Genomic DNA, 10643 nt, shown 5'->3' with positions numbered 1-10643 from the left:
CGTCTGGCAGCTCGCCATTCAGGCTGGCCACTGCCCACCGGATGCCGCGCCAGGCCCGCCAGTATGAGACGGGCTGGTCTCCTGCGACGAGGCACAGATTCTGTCACACGGTCACCATTCACACCCCTCTCTCTGAGCTCACCTCCATGTCTACACACAGCCCCCCCAACCGCTCCAATAGGAATTTGGAAGCTTGCAAGGCCGAGGGTTATCTCCTCAGGCGGGGAATGCTGGAAGCCATGCTTTGCCAGCATGTGTTTGGGTTGGGCAGCTCCTTCTCAGGTGAGACCAGTCTGTCTAATACTGGCTGGGCAGCAACCAGCCCGCAGGGGGCTGGCGGCCGCCAGCTAGTCTGGTGTCCCACAGGGTGGGCCTCGTGGAAAGGGCAGACACTTGCTATGCTTGGTGCCAATCCCTTGCTTTGGGAGGCCCTGGGAAACAGAGGTGGGAATGTCAAGGTCTGCTCCCCAAGGGCGTAGCACGGGGAGACAAAGATGTAGATGTCGTGGATAGAGCACCACTTTTGGAGTTTGAATCCCAGCTCTGCCTTTCTTCTGACTGTGTTACATTGGGCAAGTTGCCTCACCTGTCTGTGGTTGTAACTTTGGCTGAAAATGAGAAAATCCTTGTGTATCAGGTGGTACCCTTCTGGGTACAAGTGACAAAAAAAAAAAAAAAACAAACAAAAACAAAAACCCTCAAACCAGCCCAACAAATGAAGGATGTATATTGGCTCACATATGGAAAAGTCCAGAGATATACCACCTTCAGGCAAGGCTGGATCTAGAAGCTCGGTTACATCCCCAGCACTCTGACTCTATCTCTGGGATCCTTTCCTCCATGTGGCTTTGTTCTCAGGCAAGGTGCTCCCACACAGTGGCAGATACCCATCAACATCTCCAGTTCTAAGTCATCTCAAGTCAGCGATCCCCGCAGAAAGGCAGATCCTCTTTCCTGGTAAGTGTGTCCAAAGCCCTGTGAGGGCCTGGGTTGTCTGCCCATCTCTGTGACCATGAAATGGAGTTAGGCTTGGGCCACATGGCCACACTTAGAGCCAGGAATGGGGCCAGCCCTAGCCAACTGCACAGCAGAGAGCAGAGGAAGGGAGTTTGATTCCCAAAGGAAAATCAGGGTGAGCGCCAGACAAAGGGAAAATGGATGCTGGAAAGACGACCAAAGCAGCAGGCATCCACCACAGTCTAGCTCCAGCCACCCCTACTTCATTTCATCACAGTTAGTAAAGTCATGGATGGCAATATTGCACCAGTCGCTCCACTTGGGTGACCTTGGGCAAATCACTTAATCTCTCTAAGCCCCTCACTGGTAAAAATGAAGTCAATAAAAGAATCTGCTTCACAGGGCACCTGGGTGGCTCAGTGTGTTAAGCGTCCAACTTCGGCTCAGGTCACGATCTCACAGTTCGTGAGTTCAAGCCCCATGTCAAGCTCTGTGCTGACAGCTCAGAGCCTGGAGCCTGCTTTGGATTCTGTGTCTCCTTCTCTCTCTGCCCCTCCCCCACTCACACTCTGTCTCTCTCACTCTCTCTAAAAAATAAATAAACATTAAAAAAAAAAAAACAAAAGAATTTGCCTCACAATATTGTTGGGAACATTAAGTGAAAGGACACCAGGCTCCAAACTGGCCAACTAACAGTATTAATACTTATTAGAATCATTATTATGATTATTATTAAGATTATTTCTCCTTTAGAGATGTCTGGATCCCACACATCTCTCGGGAAGATTTATCTCCCAAAGCCTTCCCAAAACCCCATTGACTTCATTGTGGAGGCCACCATCTTGATTAATCAAAGAGGCCAAGACCCAGCTGTCTCTCCTGGAAAGAATTAGAATTGCCCACTGGGTCTGAGGTGAATTTTGTCATGCTTGACCTGCTGAAGAGATTCAGACAGGCCACCAGCAAGCCTGCCATGGCTCAGGGGATGAACCGAGATGCTCCAGACAGTCCCATCCTAATACAATAGTTCTCTCCAATGACATACAGCCAGACTCTCAGCAAAGAGAAATTCTGGTGGCACAAACTGTCCTCTCCGGCTAACGTACCCAAAGATGCCCCACAGCCTGAGATTACCCCACCCCCTTGAGGAGGCAGGAAGGGCCCCACAACCTGAGATTACCCTACGCCCTTGAAGAAGGGGAAGGGCTGCATGTTTGGCCAGGTGACCTCCTCCTTTCTCTGCTGCTCTATCAGGGCCTGGAGGAACCCATTCCCTATACAGAGCACACTATTCTCTCGTTCTGGAGGGATTTCTGCCTCCTCGGGAGGAAGGATGGAGGCAAAGGTGCATCCCCAAGGCAGAGTGCAAGGGGGCCTACTTGCTCAATAACCATCACTGTCCATAGCAGGTACTGTGCTTGGGGTGTATTCTTAAATTTAATTTTTACTAAATTAGGGATTGTGGTGGCCACATATAGATAAGGAAACTAAAGCTGAGAGGACTATATCCACAGCCCATGACAGAGCGCAGTTGGGGTTCCAAAGCCTGCATTCAACTACCATATTATATAGACTCGATATCCCTGGGGCCAGATGAAGCCTCTGCAAACCCGAAGGTGCATATATGGCTAGAGCTGCTATTTCCTGGGTACCTCCTGAGTGCCGGGCACTGAACAAAGCACCTTAGGTGACAATCCAGTCAGGTGAATTTGGAGGAAAGTCCAAGGACAGGTGGCTGGGCCCTAAGCAAGCAGGGGGCTGGTAGATCCACTCCTGAGGAGGACACAGGCTGCTGGGTAGGAGGAACAGAATTGTAGGAACTGTCTCTTATCCCACAGAAACCTTCCTTCTCCACCACCAATGGTTGAGCCAAACTCAGGCAGGTTGAAGCTCAGGAGCTCCAGGTTCGTGTCCCCCTTGGGCTAAGAGGGTGCAACACCCAGATCAGGGTCAAACAGTCTAAGGCCCATGGCCAAATCCAGCAGCCACCTGTTTTTATAAATAAAGTTTTATTAGAACACAGCCACATTCATTCATTTACATACTGCTCCTACTGCTGCTTTCCCACTACAATGGCAGAGTTCAGTAGTTGTGACTGGGAACATATGGCCCAGAAAGCCCAAAATATTTCCTCTGGTCCTTTGCAGAAAACTGCAGAACCCTGGTCTAGAGGAGTCAAAGTGATGCAAAAGGGCTCCTGAGCTCATCACTGGGATCCTTTTCTTCCTCTGTCTCTTACCAGCTGTGACCTGAGGTTCTGTGCCTCGGTTTCCCCAAATTCCTCATTAAGCTGCTGACGATTAAATTAGTTAAAATACGCAAACCTCAGAGCAGCTGCCGGCACATGTGTTTTTGTCTTACTCTGGGAAACATCCCAGGAACTTGGGGAGTAAGAGGCCTCCTGTGTGTCCTCACACCTTCTCGCATCTCCTGCTGTGCAGCCTTGCATGGCCCAGTAATTCTAGCTCCAGCCGGAGCTGGAGAAGACCATCAAAAATCAATAAATAAAATTAAAATAGGCCATAATGGAAACAATGGGTTTATTTCCTTCTGAAATAAATGTCACTGGAACAAATGGCTCAAGCCACCATCCTTATTGTTTACAGATTTATTTGCAGTTTCTGTCCGTCTGTATTGGTGACATGATCAATAATTGCCTATAAATACCGGAGGCTTACAAGAAGGACCATTTAGAGGATGAAAGGCAACCTCTGGTTCCTTGGATTACCTTTCCCAGGCCTGGACCTCGTGGTCTGGATTCAGGACAGCCTTCAGGGATGACTGGAAACTCAGGCCAAGTGGCAACCAGGTCTGGGCAGGGCCACACATGTCCCCTGGTTCCAGGTGGGACTTTTAGAAGCACCTGACTCATTGGGGGGGGGGGTGCACACACACGAATGACCACATGCTAGTGCATGTGTGTCTGTCAATATGTCTGTCACTTTCAGTATCTTCGTGTCTCTGCTTCTTTTCCACTCCATCATGTCCTTCGACTTCAGTCTTCTTGTCTACATGCTGAGTGTCTCCCTCAGGCACTGTGGCCCCTGTCCCCCTGCAGCGTCCACCACCCACATCCAAGCATGCGGAATTTGTCCCTTGTGAGGAATCCTGCCCCCACGGGTGAACAGAAAGAAGCCCATGGAAGAGTAATTAGCGCCCCCTGCCTTTGGAGACAAACTCCACGGAATTTCCAAGGATGACGAGGAAAATAGCCTGAGTTTGCATTTAGCCAGAAGAGGCTACTCAGATTCCAAAGTCTGAGCCCATCCTCTGGACAGAGTTCACTTTGGAGAGCACTGTTGAGTGTGGGGTAAAGGACGAAGCCAGCTGGGTGGAGGGAGCAAGTTCTGGTGTGTTTGGGATGTTTTCTCCCCTAGTTTCTTTCCCAAACAGAAAGCCACTCACTTCCTTCTAATGACACTTACTGCACACCTGCTGTGCCTTGGTGGTAGCACCGGGGACCTGATGATGAAGGCCCTCAAGAGTCACAGCCTAGAGAGGAAGATGGCCTCCAAATCAGGCTGACCATGAAGCATGACAAGGTGCCTTATGGCGGATTCTCCACTGAAAGGCCAGGAGCCAGGGGTCAGGGAAGGCTTCTTGGAGGAGGTGCTACCTTCTCCACACTGAGCTGAGGATTTATCACTGGCCCCGTTTAATTCTTCCCATGGCCCCCTCATGACCCTGAGAACAAAGCCCAAGGTCATTACATTAGCCCCATCCTTATGGCTCTAATGAATAGTCCCCTTCCCCCTTCACTTTGGTCTCTACCATCAGAGTATCAGGTTCCACCTCTCCTCTGAGCCTCTGCACATGCTGCTCCCTCTGCCTGGAACACTTTCCAGGGGAACTCTATCTGCCTAGATGCCACTTCCTCCAGGAAGCATTCTCTGATAGCCTCCTAGCCAGGAAGTCCCCTGGAGAAACACCTACCAGAGCACCTAGCCCACTGCACTGTAACCATCCACATACTTGTCCCTCCCAACTGTGCTGTGTATTTCCAGAAGGCAAGAACTTAATTGGTTCTCTGCTCTGTCCCAGGCCCCCCAGCATTGTGATGGCACAGAAGAGAGCCTCAGGAAATGTAGGATGAATGACTGAGTTGGCTTTTAAAAACAAAAAGATGTCATAGAGATCCCCAAATAACTCCTGACCAAGCAGACTCAGAAGCCTCAGACCTGCTCAGCTCACGACCATGTGCTGTCTCAGGCTTGCCCGAGAGAAGAGAGAGGCTTCCGTCACATCCAGTATGTCTCCTCTGGCTCCAGAAGGCCCATGCTGTGGAGAGGACCCAGCTCCAAGTCAGGCTGGCCCTTGCCCCCCACTGAGAAGTCCCCACTCCAAGGATGACAAATCTCATGTGCCAGCCCCAGGAGACTGGTGGGAGTCAGTCTGAGCCCCCTCTGTTCCTAGCCAGAAAAATGCTGTGCTTGCTTCATTAGATCAGCCATGGACGGAGGTCACAGAGTGGCTGCACAAAGGCTCGTGCGTGCCCTCCCTGCGCCAAAGATTCAGTTACTCACATGAAGGAAAATGTGAGCCCTCAGTGGCCTGAGGTTAGGACCCTCTCCTGGTGTAGAATTATCCTTTGGGTTCCAGTTAAAATACCTCCTTTTCCTGAGTCAAGCCTTAGTCCCAGGCACAGAGAACCCCCGTTGGACCCAGTTCCCTTCCTTGTTGGGATTTGGTGAGTGTGAGCCTGCCTGAGGCCTGCCAGCCGCCGGTGTTGTCACCATCTGCTGCCTGCAGCTGGTGGTGTGGATCTCCCCTCTGCTACCACAGCTGGGAGACCACGGGCACGTCACCCACCCCCTTCAGGCCTCAGCTTCCTCCGCTGAGAAGAAGAGACAGTAGTTTCCAACTCACAGGGTTGCCATGGAGATTTGGCGAGACAGATACATAAAATTCTTAGCCTAATTCCAGCTGCACAGTAAGCACTCAATAAATGGTAGCTAGTTGTGTTATTTTGTTGATAGTTTATTATTTTTATTATTAGCTCAAGCAAGTTTGGCTCTCAAGAGCTCACTGAGAAAAATCTGGCCCCTCTCTCCTGACAGAGGGGCTCCCCCGGGGCTGGGGTTAAGGCAAGAAGAAAAGTCAGAAAAACATGCTTCCAGGAAGAGGTGGAGGTGGCTGGATGAGGGCTCGCCCTCCTTGGGGTAGGATGACACAGGTTGTCACTCCCAGACAGAGGTGATGGGAAAGTGAGGGGGCTTCCCAGGTGAGAAGGCCCAGGTGGGCCTGAAAGAGGAGGAAGAGAGACCCCATCACAGGTGGGGCCAGGTCTTTGGGAGAGCCGTGGTCAGAAGCGGGGAGAAGGGTGGTGCTGTGGGGAGCCAGGGAGGCCCCACACAGGTAAGCCCAAGGGGAGGGAAGGACAGGTCCATCTTACACCATTTTGAGTTGGTTTCCTCAGAGGTAGACCCTAAGAAAAAGATTCAAGGAAAGTAGTTTATTTGGGGAGAGCTCCCAGGTGGCACTGGCAGGGGATGGGACAGATGGTGAGACAGGGAAGGGAAGGACCCCATAAAGGGCGCTGTGTCCAACAGGTTACTGTGGGCCACTGAGGCCCCGTTCTTTAGTGGAACTATGGGCGGCAGCCAGGGAGCCACCTCGGATATGGCCCCTGTTGAGACAGCCTGGGCTGCCATAAGTGTATTGGGCCTCCCAGTCCTGGAGCCTGGAAGTCTGACCCCGAGGTGTCAGCAGGGCCACACTGCCCCTGGAGGTGCTTGGGAAGAAGCTGTCCAAGCCTGTCTCCCAGCTCCTGGTAGTTCCACAGCATATGGCAGTGTGACTCCAGTCTTCACACGGCACTCCCTCTGTGTGGATCTCTGCACCCAAACTTCTCCTTTTCAGAAAAATTCCAGTCATGGGCATCTGAGTGGCTCAGTTGGTAAAGCGTCTGATTCAATTTAGGCTCAGGTCATGATCTCACTGTTCATGAGTCTGAGCCCCATGTGGGGTTTCTCGCTTTCAGTTTGGGACTCTCTCTCTCTCTCTCTCTCTCAAGATAAAATATATAAACATTAAAAAAAAGAAAAATTCCAGTCCTATCGGATTAGGGGCCCACCCTATTGACCTCACCGTAACTAATTAGATCTACAATGACCCCATTTCCAAATAAGGTCACATTCTGAGGTCCTGAGAACCTCAACATATACATCCGCAGGGGACACAATCAGCCCATAGTACTCACCTAGGGGCACCTGGGTGGCTCAGTTGGTTAAGCCTCCAACTCTTGGTTTTGGCTCAGGTCATGGTCTCACAGTTCATGGTTCAAGCCCTGAATGGGGCTCTGTGTTGGCCGCACAGAGCCTGCTTGAGATTGGTTCTCTGACTCCCTCTCTCTCTCTGCCCCTCCCCTGCTTTCTCTCTCTCTGTCTCAAAAATAAATAAGTAAACTTAAAAAAAGATTTATAAAAAAAAAAAATACCTAAGATGAGAAAGCCAGGGTAGGATCCTCAGACTCTCAACCATACTAGCTGAGAGCTGCTCCTAGGGAAATTAACTCCCTGACTCTCCCAGCCTGACCCAGGGGAGCCAAGAGAAACCCCTCAAGTGGGGTATCACACTAACGGTATTTCCTAGAATGGCGAGTGTCTGCTATTTTCTTCTTCAGTAAATCTCTAAGACAGCAGTGGAAATTGATTGCTTCTGCTTAAAGCAGTACGTTGAAAAGATTCTTTTTTAAAAGTTTATTTAGAGAGAGAGTGTGTACCCATGTGTGAGTGGGAGAGGGGCAGAAGGGAGAGGGAGAGGGTGAATCTCAAAGCAGGCTGTCAGCTCAGAGCCCAATGTGGGGCTCAATCTCATGAACCCATGAGATCATGGCCTGAGCCAAAGTTAAGAGTCAGACGCTTAACCGACTGAGCAGCCCAGGTGCCCCGCACATAGAAAAGTCTCCGAAGCCGAGATCAGTATGGGTTGTTGATGTCTTCCACGGTCACAGGAGGATGAGAGGCCGCACACACACCATGTGTTCGCCATTTCTTCTCCCAGGTGTATCTAAACGGGTTTTTCCCTGCTCCGGAATTTGGGCAGCAATTTGAGGTATGGTTCCGGGCAGAGAGGAGGAAACCTGATTGCCAGCAGGTGCCGGAAAAGCTGAAGGGCTAAAGCAAATAAAAGTGCAGCCATAAAGCAACAGTTGGTGCTAACTGCAATCTGATTTCTCCGAGCTCCGTATCTGGCCTCAAGTTCATGCCTCCTTGGAAATGACCTGAAAATCAGAGAGCGAAGTTAAACCCGTGGCTAACGCCCAAGCCAGGGAAAATGCAGAGCGTTGTTTGCAGAGCTCTTTCCATTTTACCTGTGGCTCAGGGCTGATTCAGGAGTGACTGTTGGCTGAGCCTGGGTCCTTGGGATGAGCTAGGAAACAGCTTCCAAGTTCTGTCTTTCCAACGACAAAGGGCTGCTTGGGTAAGGACCTGAGGACAAGGAAAAGCTGCCCAAGTGGATGAGTCAGGGGAGAGCAGTCCACATAGAGAGAACAGCATGTGTGAGGCTGGAGGGGGAGAGAGAGCCTCATTCAGGGCAGCTCTGAGTGTCTAGAGCAGAAAGCAAAGTGGGGACAGCAGATGATGAGCTTGGTAAGGTCAATCTCGTGCCAGGGTTAAAATCATCCAAGGCCTCCACGTGAGATACTTTGGCCTTCATCCTGAGAGATTTCGGGACCATAGACCAGGTTTAAGCAGGGGAAATACCCACTTGAAATAAGTGCTTTCCAATCAAGGTGCTTTCCTCAACCCTCCTAGACTGGATAGAGAGTAACCCCTCCTCCGTTCATCTTGGCTCTGGGACAGAGCTCAAAGGTTAAGCTCCAAGGCACCTGAGTAAAGAGGGCTCCAGGAAACAGGAAGAAGCTGATTTCCCAGCTCCTAGAGGGCCATTAAGGAATGTCACAAACAAGCAGGCTGTGATGACATTTTGGTTTCTTAGGAAAAGTAAACATCCGAGTAGAATCCTGCCAAGGAGGGTGCTAGGAGGAAGCATCAGGGCGAGTGGGGCCAACAGGCCAGCAAAACCCTTGTAGGCAGACAGCCTCCCTGCCTGACACCCCTTTCGGGACACGTAGATAGCATCACCCTCATTTCACAAAGGACGAATTGGGGCCCAGAGAGATGTGCCCCAAAGCACACAAGTATTGAGTGCCTAACCCAGGTGTGTCCAATGGACCCAAAGTCCATCCTCTTTCCTGACAATACAGACTTTTTCCTCCCTGATTCTCTCAAGTATGCCCCACTACTCAGCCCTGGCATTTACACCTTCTGGCGGGACTTGCCCACAGCAGGGGGTGATGTGTTACAATGGCTCCAGACTCACAGATGGCTAGCTTAGAGTAACCTGGTAAAAAATAGCTTCTTTCTCCCCAGTTTCCACACATCTGTCCCAGGAAAAACTCTAATTAGTCTTGCTTGGGTCACATGACCCCTTCTGAACCAATCACAAAGAAATCACAGTGCTCTCCCTGACCAGCCCCTTATGACAGGGTGAGGTGCCATGACAAGTGTCCCCTCCTCCAGGACCACACGTAGGTATTTCACCTTGATGTGGAGGGTCCAGGAAGGCTTCCCAGAGGAAGTGCCTCCTACACTGAGACCCGAGGATAAGAAGGAGTGTTCCAGGCAAAGAGGCAGAGGAACAGTGTACAGACAGGGACTAGGGGTGCAAAGGCCCAGGAACACTCCAGAGTGTGTCTTGCTCGTAGCCATACACCCCTGCCTAATACACAGCCTGCCTTGCCATGAGTGCTCAGAGAATGCTCCAGAAAGGAAATCCACAATTGGCTGTGTGGCCTTAGACAAGTCACTTGTCCTCTCTGAACTTTAACTGTCCTAACCTTTCAGGACTAGGCAAGAATGGAGTTCATTCAGTCCCAAAATATTCATGGAGCACCTCCTCCGTGCTCAGCATTGCCCTAGACCTACAGGAGATAAGGCCTGCCTTGGAAAAGAAAACCATGCTTGGGGCTTATGCAAAAGAACTGCAACCAGTCCAAAGGGGCTCAAGGGGAGGGGCAGGACAAAGGGAGAGGCTCAAGGACCTCGAGGGTGAAAAAGGGGCTCTGCCCTCCTACTCCGCACCTCTCCTCCCCCATCCCCTACTTTCCACCCTCCCACCCCGCTGACCTTGTGACCACCTACCACCCTGGAGCCACCATATGTATGCCTAGGCCTCAAGCCAGCATGCAAGGGCAGGAAGACCTCTCTCCCTGCACCTTTGCCCCACAGCTACGTAACCTGAATAACAGGTTGTGACAGACAAATCTCGCAAGAACAGGTAGGAAAGAGACTTTTGGGTCTGGGTGGCTACAGAGGGAATTTTTGCCCCACCCTGCGTACCTGTCCCAAGGGCCGGTCTTCCTCCCTCCCCGCCCCCAGCAGTCCAGTCCCGGAGCCCGCGACTCTGGAGCTGGAGTCTCCAGGCTGCCAGGGTGAGCCGGCCAGGGACTCAGGAGACTGGAGAGCCCTGCAGGTGCAGAGTGGACACGTCCGGCTGGAAGAGCCGTCACTGCCCCGCCCCTCCCCACCCCCACCCTGAAGCCAGAACCCTGCTTGGCATGGGCATGCCAGCGAGAAGCTAGCCCCCTGCCAGGTATGTGCCCCAGCCTCTGTCCTATCTTTCTTGTGTCTTTCTGAATGGCACTCTTTCTCCCTTCGAATCTGGGTAAGTGCATGTTGTGA

The sequence above is a fragment of the Lynx rufus genome, unplaced genomic scaffold (genome assembly GCF_022079265.1).
Source record: "Lynx rufus isolate CCGP_SWC_20201006 ecotype Redwood Valley unplaced genomic scaffold, mLynRuf1.p SCAF_4, whole genome shotgun sequence".
Taxonomy (NCBI): domain Eukaryota; kingdom Metazoa; phylum Chordata; class Mammalia; order Carnivora; family Felidae; genus Lynx; species Lynx rufus.
Note: the sequence above shows the minus strand (reverse complement) of the source record.